The 8,706-nt window shown below is 35.0% G+C and overlaps 1 protein-coding gene across 29 annotated transcripts in view; it reads right to left on the reverse strand.

Moving 5' to 3' along the window:
• Nucleotides 1–8,706, reverse strand: part of NRXN1 (neurexin 1) — a 703,850-nt gene that overhangs the window by 454,993 nt on the left and 240,151 nt on the right. The gene's annotated exons all lie outside the window — the stretch shown is intronic.

Consider the following 8,706-nt stretch of genomic DNA (forward strand, 5'->3'; position numbering starts at 1 on the left):
AAACCCCTTCTCCCCACCCCCTCCCGAAAACATCCCCCAAAACACCAAAGAATTACTTCCCCTCTCTCAAAAACTTGCACACTTCTGTTTAGATACTGAACTCCTTGTCTGGGTTTGACTACAAGTTAGCAAAGCCTAGGGTAAGTCTACAACAGTAGAACTCCAGTGTCTTAAACAGGAGCCAAAAGGTTCTTCTGAATTAGCATCTCTGTATTTCACTGAAATAAAACAGAAATCAAGAAAATTAAAACACAATAAACATAAATTATAATAGAACTTTAGCATGCAAAAAGTCCCTGCTTCACTACCAAAATAATATTTTGTCACTTCTATTCAGAGTTTTGCTTCAGGCCCTCTCTCAGCTCCTCTTTGAAATACATATTGTTTGTTTAATTATTTCTTTATAAATAAGTAGATTTCTATAAGAATTCACTGTATTATAAACAGAAAACTGCTATTTATTTATTTATTTATTTATTTGTGTCATGCCCCAAGTACACTGAACAAGTGGCAAAAACTGACAGGCTGGAACTTAAAATTCCCAAGATGATTAGAACATGAATTCTGTGATATACGTTCACTTTTGACACAATGTTATGATGATTGCAAAGGCCTGATAAAGGGAAAAATTACAATTCCAGCATTGGACAAAGCTTGTAGAGGACATTAATTAAATGAATAAAGAGGAACAGCCTTTAAGGAAAATCTAACATAATGAAGGATTTGGCGGGAAAGAAGGAAAAATTAACCATAATCATCAGTAAAAGCTCTGAAGGCTGAGGCATAACAATTGATAAAATTTTAACTATAAAAGTGACAGAACAAATAAAGATGTTTGCAGATAGCTCTTTGTTTACAAGCAGAACATTTATAGAACACATTAGCAGCCAAGGCCATAGCTGTAAATACCACCAATGAATTCAAGAGTCAGCAGTCATTTTCATAGTGCTGGGAGTGGAAAAGGATTAAAGACAACCTGTCTGGGTAGGTCACTGAGGTGAGTATAAATCTAGAGTACCACATGTTCTTTGAGCTAAGCATTAAATCTCAACTTAGCAAGCCCTTACTTGTTTGTGGTTAATAAAGTTTCTAAGTTGCCAAAGTGTAATATTTCAATGGTCTGCTTAAAACAGCTATTTCTTTTTCTCATCAGTATAGGTTGCTCCTCCCTACATTATATTTTAACAGATATTTTAAAATATTAAACTTAATTCAAATGCATTAAACTTTTTAGTAGGCAGCTTTTTTTATCCTATTTTTAATATAAAACAACATGCATCCATGTACTATTTGTTTCTCCCTGTAATTGCAGAGACATTCTATGTGGGAATCCAACTGATTCTTGTCAGCATGCTGCAATACTTCACAAAAATGTGAAAACCTGGAGCCATAGTTTCTGATCTTTCTGAGGTTCCAAATAATGCCCAGTAGGTTCACCGTTGTATTCAGTGATGACTGAGCATTCATCTGTACCTAAAAGACTGTTATAAAGCAGAGATCAAAGATACACAGCTACTTTGATAAATGAAGGTCTGACAGGAGCCATTCACAGCTCACAGGAATAATCATAATGACTATAAAAGGAAAGATTTTTCCCTACTCAAATTCCTAATTTTTTCCTGTACTTTCCTGGGGTTGTCCTTTTTTCAGATAATACTCATAGAATCAAGAGAATTTATTTTAAATAGCATTCTCCCACAGTTGTCACTTGCTTGTAAACACGTCTATGAATATATAATATGTCATAAATTGCCATGTAATAACTCATAAAATACAGAATGTTCTTTAGCAAAATAGTATTTCAAAGCATGTTATCCTTCTATGCATACAAACTGCAGAAGAGGCGTAATGTCAAGACATGGCCTTTTCAAAAAAGAGAGATGTATGAATTGAGAAATATATCCTCCCTAGTTCCACATTTACTTCATATAGCTTCTCCAGATGAAGTACACATATTTTCCAACTTCAAAATACACATAATTTAGTGCCTGTCTTCTCACTACAAACTGTATCTTTTTTTCTTTAAATTCTTCGCCAGCGACTACTTACTCAAAATTATGTCTGTGTTTACATGAACAAAATCCCCTTGACCTTCAGTAATTGTCACTAGTTGACAAATACTTTATAAAGACATTTTGCATTTTATCTGTGTGGTTTTGTTTTTTTCTTTGAGCATTGAAATGGTTCCTTACACATCAACACATCAGCTTCCCTGCTTGCCTTAGCAAGACAAGGTTTATTAATCTGCTGTCTCTCAAATCTGCTCTCCTGAGTCACTCAGGAGAGGACCCTGAGCCCATAGATATCTAGGCAAAAGTTTGCCAGATGTTTCCCAGGAGTCAGCTTGCAACAGATACTAAATACTGCAATTATGCATCACCTCTTTCCAGAGAACACATATTTTTCATATCCAACATAAATATCTGAGAGCAGTAAGATAACATAGAAAGTGAGAAGGAAGATCAGCAAGCCAAAGATTGCATGGAGAAGAGAAGCAAGATTAAAAATTCACAGAAAACAAAAAAAAATAGTATACCAGGAAAGGTAGTACAAATGCAGAAATTGTGGGTTTTTTAGGCAGATGGAGGGTGTCAGAATTAGAACAGTTGTAGAGAGGTGATGATATGAAATTTGCATTAGAATTCAAGTATTAGTTTTCTTAGGAAGTACAGACTGATTTCAGAGTAGAAGGAAGGCAGTAACAATAAAAATTAAAAAAAAAAGTACCAAATTAAAAAAACCACACAAACTAATTAGAAGAAATTTGAAAAAGTTAGAAAATTACAGAAAATAACGCTTATTCTCTCATTTGAAAACATGCATCTTTACCTATATTTAAATATTATTATAAAATAAAAAATTTCCTTGAGAGGAGTAGTTTCATAGAACCTCTAGCATTAATGAATAGCCAACAAGAATGGGAAATTTTATGTAATTTTGAGGTATTTTACTCTACATTTTTTATTTACTTCAACATTTTAAGTTCCTAATTAGAAATAGAGCTGCTTAAAATGCCCTGTTCCAGTCAGAATTTTCCATTGTTTCAGAAAAAGCTCAATTTCTGTCCAACTTTAGGCAGTTCTAGTCTGCTTTCCAAAAATGATTTCTTCCATCAAACAAAAACGCACTACTTTGCATAAGGAGCCACTCTGGGGGGATCCAGAATAGATTGTTTCAATACATACATATACAGTACAGCTAAACACAGAAGTGACATGAAAGTTACAGTAATTTAGAAAAAAAACAACAAAGAGATGTGAACATCTGCTGGCAGAACAGTCCCTGTGTCCTGACATAGTTTCAAATACACAAGTTTAGTCCCAGTTAGTACACTCACTGTAGAGGCTGTCCTCCATGCACTCACCCCTAAATGGCTGGTAAGATATTAGCAAATCAAAGATGTGATGAGAGCCACATCACTAATTTCTCTACCATCGATTGCCTTTTGAGACATATCTGGATCTTACCTACATGATATGGATTAAGAATAGTCAAATATAGAATTTATGGAAAATCTTTGTGTTTTAAGTGGTGATAACCAACTTGAAAAATACCAGTTTGGGCTACAGGTCTACACAAGCATTCTAGCTTTCAGCATCTCCCTGGGTCAGGACTTATCTTCCCACAAAACCAAATACAAGTCATGGAACATTTTCTTTTTAAACAAATACAAACGATACACATAGTAATTAACTTTTAAAACAGCCAGTAAGCTCTTAGCCTTCCATAAACAAGATAACCATGACTCCAGACTTCTCTTAGATTTGAATTATTTAATAAACCTGCACATACACATTTTAATAATGCCATGTAACACTGGCATCATCTATAACCCTACCAGAAGTCATGGAACAACACATGCCATAGCCACACCGAACTTACACATACCTAAAATTTTACTCACAAAAGATTTTACTCACAACCCTTTGTTAGGTTTAGTTAGCTAGGCAGCTAACTAGTTACCTAGTTAACTTTACAGTAAATCATGGTTATACTTTTGATGGATTTTTCCAGTGTTCAGTTGATGACACCCATTGATCAAAAAACACTGAAGATGCAGCGAAAGAGCCATTTTATGGCAGCTTTAGAAAGTCTCAAACCCTTTGAGCATCACAGATTATTTACAGCATGTAATAGGATGAGGAACAGAGATGTATTGAAAGACTACAGTAATCTAATTAAATTTGGCTGACTTTTTTTCAGTGGGGATTTGATTCTCTCCTGACTTTATTCCTCCATTTTTTTTTTCCTTAAACTCAACAACTGGACATCCAAAACCATCACGACAAAATGCACTGCTGTTCCTCTTGCAAAAGGATGGGTTATCTAAACATTCTCCCTCTTCACAGAAGGAAATTTAAGCTCTTCCTTGCTTAAATTTACACCTCAGAGGTTTTGGAGAAATAGAGTTTAGAAAAAAGATCAATCTTTACTTGCAAATGCACATGCAGCTTTATGAGACTTGGGATAGCCCTGAAAATTTAATCTTTATCTTAATCCTTACACCAATTCCCACAACAACGTATGTGTTGATCTTCTGCAACTTTGTTCACAAGTGCGGAAAACAAAGAAAATTAGCTGTCTCCAAGGCATAAGGGAGTCTGTAAGTTTAAGTTTTTGTATTAAGCACTAAGCAAAGTTTTAGTGGAATATTGTTATTTTTAAACTAGGCCTAATTCTCTGCATACAGAAACAAAATACTCAATCTCCAACACATTTATTTTGCCACGATCATTGTTACCTTCTGACATTACCAGAAGGCCAAAGTCAGAGTGGGGTTCTGTAAAAAAAGTAAGACTATCTCTGCACTAAGGAGTTTTTAATCTGTCCTATATGACTTGACTGGGCCAATAAAGTGATGTTGGCACCACTCCAAACTTATTACCACTCTCAGACAAAAGACTTACGGCAGGCTCTGCTATTCTGCCAGTGTCACAGCAATGCTTTGTACCATGAGGTCTTCTTACACTGCTGAACAAACAAAGCAAAACACTTCAGTCTTCCATTTTACTTGACTTTCAGAAATTGTCAGCATGGGTCACAGGAAAAGATATATTTCCCTAAGAACCAATGTTAACTTCCTTGGAGAAATGGCTATTTCTTTTTTCAATAGGTTTCTGTATGACTAACCCCAGTGTAAGCTAACATGAGGAAGTAAATGCTTAAATTGCATGTATTTTGGTTTCATTAAAGCAGTGTTCATCAGATTGTTTGCAAAAGTATAAGCAGTATGCCCTTGACCATATCAATGAAAACCAGCAGAAACAGTCTTTAAAAATGCTACATCTCTTATCCTAGGAAATGGATAATTTGAGTCCTAAAGTATTTTGGAACACTGCTTTTCAGCGAGTCTGTTGCTGAAATCCATCTAAGTGGATTACTAGAGTTGAAAAAACTCCAAACAAACTAACAAGTCCCACAGAACAGATATAGGAGAGCCAAGATGATCTTATTTCAGAGATTATAAGAAAACTGTCCTGTTGGTCATAACATATGAGACATATTGAAAAGCCTCCAGAAGAAATTCATGCTATCCAACAACAACATAGTGTTTTCATTTATACTGGAAACCAGAGCAAGTTAGGTCTTAATAATTCATAAGTTATCCAGATGATGACAGATCGAATTCAAGTGATGCAAAAAACCGGATATTTTGCATATGAAAGTGACAACAATATTAGACATTACGGAATTAAAGAAAATTCTTTACAATACTGGTTGAAAACTACTGTTATTTTTAAGATGTTTAAATAAATAAACAAAAGTTTATTTACAAATATACTAACCACCACACAAAGAAAATATTTTCTACTAGTTACACACAACAAGAAAGAGAACTGAATTCAAAATACAGAATTCAGATTCCCAAATATAATTTGATCAGGCCTGACTCTTCTGGTGGTATTAATACCAGAGGAAATGATGGCAGAATGATTTTCCTGGGGACATCCTTCAGTTTGCCAGACAAAAGTCCTCAAAAACCAAAACTAAAACCAACCAACCAACCAACCAAATAAACAAAAAAACCCAAAACAAACAAAACAAAAAAAGTCCATCTGCTCTTCCCATCCACCAGGGAAATCTTACCTCTTCAAACTCAACGACAGCAATACATCTCTTACAAACCCATTACAGCCTCCCAAATTTTAATTCTCCTAGATTTCTACCATGTGCTCCAACTGGCTCATCAACTGCCTGCCCTCTATTTCTCCTCCTTACTGCAAGTCCATCAGTGCTTATTCCCACTCTCCCTACTTCGGTCCTATATTCCAGTGTTCTGAACTAATAGTGAAGTTACAGATAGCCCACAAAATGAGGAGACAAAGGAGCAGAATAACCTTTGGTAGCTCCCAAAATTGTCACAACACTGTTGCTGTCACTGTAATCTTTGTAGTGATGCATCATTTACAGCTCTGTTACAGGAGGCACAGTTTGAAAGATTGTGGTCTTGATAGTTTATAACCAAAACATTTGGTAGTTTTAGTAGAACTGTAGCTTGTTTTGTCCTAGGACTTTGAAGCACTGAGCCTACTGAACCGACACAAATACACAGTGAAATCAATGCAGCTGAGCATTGATTTACTGGCCAAACACACAGCTGACCAAGCCATCTCAGACTCACAACTAATGTACTGCAGGACCAATTGGTACAATACATGTATACAGCATTCTCAGACGTGAGTACATAATCTTCAAATGCTATTCAGATATATCTTCTGCACAGAAAAAAATATCTGGAGTCAAATCTGGACATATGGGAGATAAAGGTTAACCTAATCTGATATGACTATCAGCTTTAGGTACTACAGGGTAAGTTCTGCTTAACAGAAAACTTATGTGTATGTATCTCAAATAAGAACACATTTAAAGTGATATGTTAGGCTAGCTCACAGTATGAAAGCAAATAGCTTAGCAATTGGTAATTGTCTAGTAAGTACTAGGCAAATAAGTCATGATGATGTATATCATTATTCTTAACATAACTATATATATGTGTATATATATACTTACTGCTGCGGTTATTGTTTGGGGTGCAGGAATGGGGGATGTGTTGTTTTCAGTTTGTTTGTTTGGGGTTTTAATAATATTGATTGTGTCAGTTAAAATATTAGTTTTTCTAGGAAAAAAAACCACATTGCAATTTAAAATTGGACTTTGAGCTTTTTTACATTATCCTGCAAATATTTTATGCTATAAGTAATGCTAAATATGTCCAAGTTTTTAAGACTGGAGATTTGTTTAGTTTTATTTAGCACTGAGCAGGAAAACAGTTTTTACAGTGATTCTAGTTAAGCATCACTTTCTGAGCAATAAGTAGGCAAGCTGAAGACCACAACTAACACTAAATGGATTGAGTTTGGGGTACGTTCTCTTATCACAAGTCTTGTTCCTGCATTGCCATTTCCTTTCTCACTACTTGTTTAAGGCATCGTTTTTATGTTTCTTTCAGCTGAAAAGAAAGAGAGCATCTCCAACCATTTTTACAGATATCAAACCAATTTCAGTCCCAGTAAAAGCAGCTACAGAAGCAACACCTGGGTATTGCATACTGACAATAATGTTAATTACATCTACAAACATTACTGAACACTGGATCAAGACCGATGTTTTACTTTATCAAATCTTTCATCTTTATTATTAGCTAAATATGTCAAATATATACTAAAAGTATTACAAGTGTACTGAAGATCACCTCAGCCGTCCAGCTATGGGATGAAAAACAAACCATACATGTCACATATATAACCACTAGAAAAACTGATCTCAATCTTATGTTACCCCAACCACAAAGCTTTGGTCAACAACTTTAAACTGTCTGTGTAGTGTGCTTCTCCTAAGCACAAACCAGATCATTTAAAAGGAGAAAACACTTCTATTTCTACCTATTTTTGTTATAAATCACTCTTTAGAGGGCAACAGTAGTGTGTATAAAGAGTAGGGATTTTGAGCTGAAATCTCCAATATTGAAATTTTAATTGGAAATCTAAGGATTTTTTACATGTCTGAGATCACAAAGCACTCTAGACATACTGTTCCAGTTTGAAGGTTAGATTTCATTTCCAAAGGTGTTCTGTATCATATTTTCTTAGCAAGTCACATAATATTATTTCTAGCCATGTTCCAAGACAGCATGATAAACCTGCTCTGGTACAGAGAGTGGGTCACCTTGACCTGATTCATCTCCTATTTCATTATAATGTTAAGTAAAGAAAGAGTACTTAAACCTCTGCTCAAGATGACTGAAGCTATTTACCAAATTGCTTATATAAATCTATTGCATTGTCTCGAAACGCCTAAGGAACTTAGAAGTTCTGAAATAGTGAGTGGAAGGCTGCTTGCAATTTGAATTCCATTTTCTCATGCTTGAGCACTACTTTACAGACTAAAATTCTGATCTCCCTCCTTATTTACAGAACAGATCCATTGAAAATGAACAAACAGGTACATGCTCTGCCCAGAAGCTAAAGAAACTTCCGCACTGCACAAACGAAGAAATGAAGCAAGTTCCAAAATCAAAACAATCTTACACCAAATTCCTCTCTCTTTACAGAAGGCTTTGGCTGCCTTCACTGATCACAACCATGGGCAGGAACATCTGACACAGATCCTTGAATACAGAATTTCCAGACTATTTATTACTTAAAGCAATAAAAATATCTTACAGTTAATTTTTTTAAAATCTTATATACACATTTTGTCAAATGA

The sequence above is a fragment of the Myiozetetes cayanensis genome, unplaced genomic scaffold (assembly GCF_022539395.1).
Source record: "Myiozetetes cayanensis isolate MyiCay16 unplaced genomic scaffold, myiCay2020 scf2-11, whole genome shotgun sequence".
In the NCBI taxonomy this organism is placed as follows: domain Eukaryota; kingdom Metazoa; phylum Chordata; class Aves; order Passeriformes; family Tyrannidae; genus Myiozetetes; species Myiozetetes cayanensis.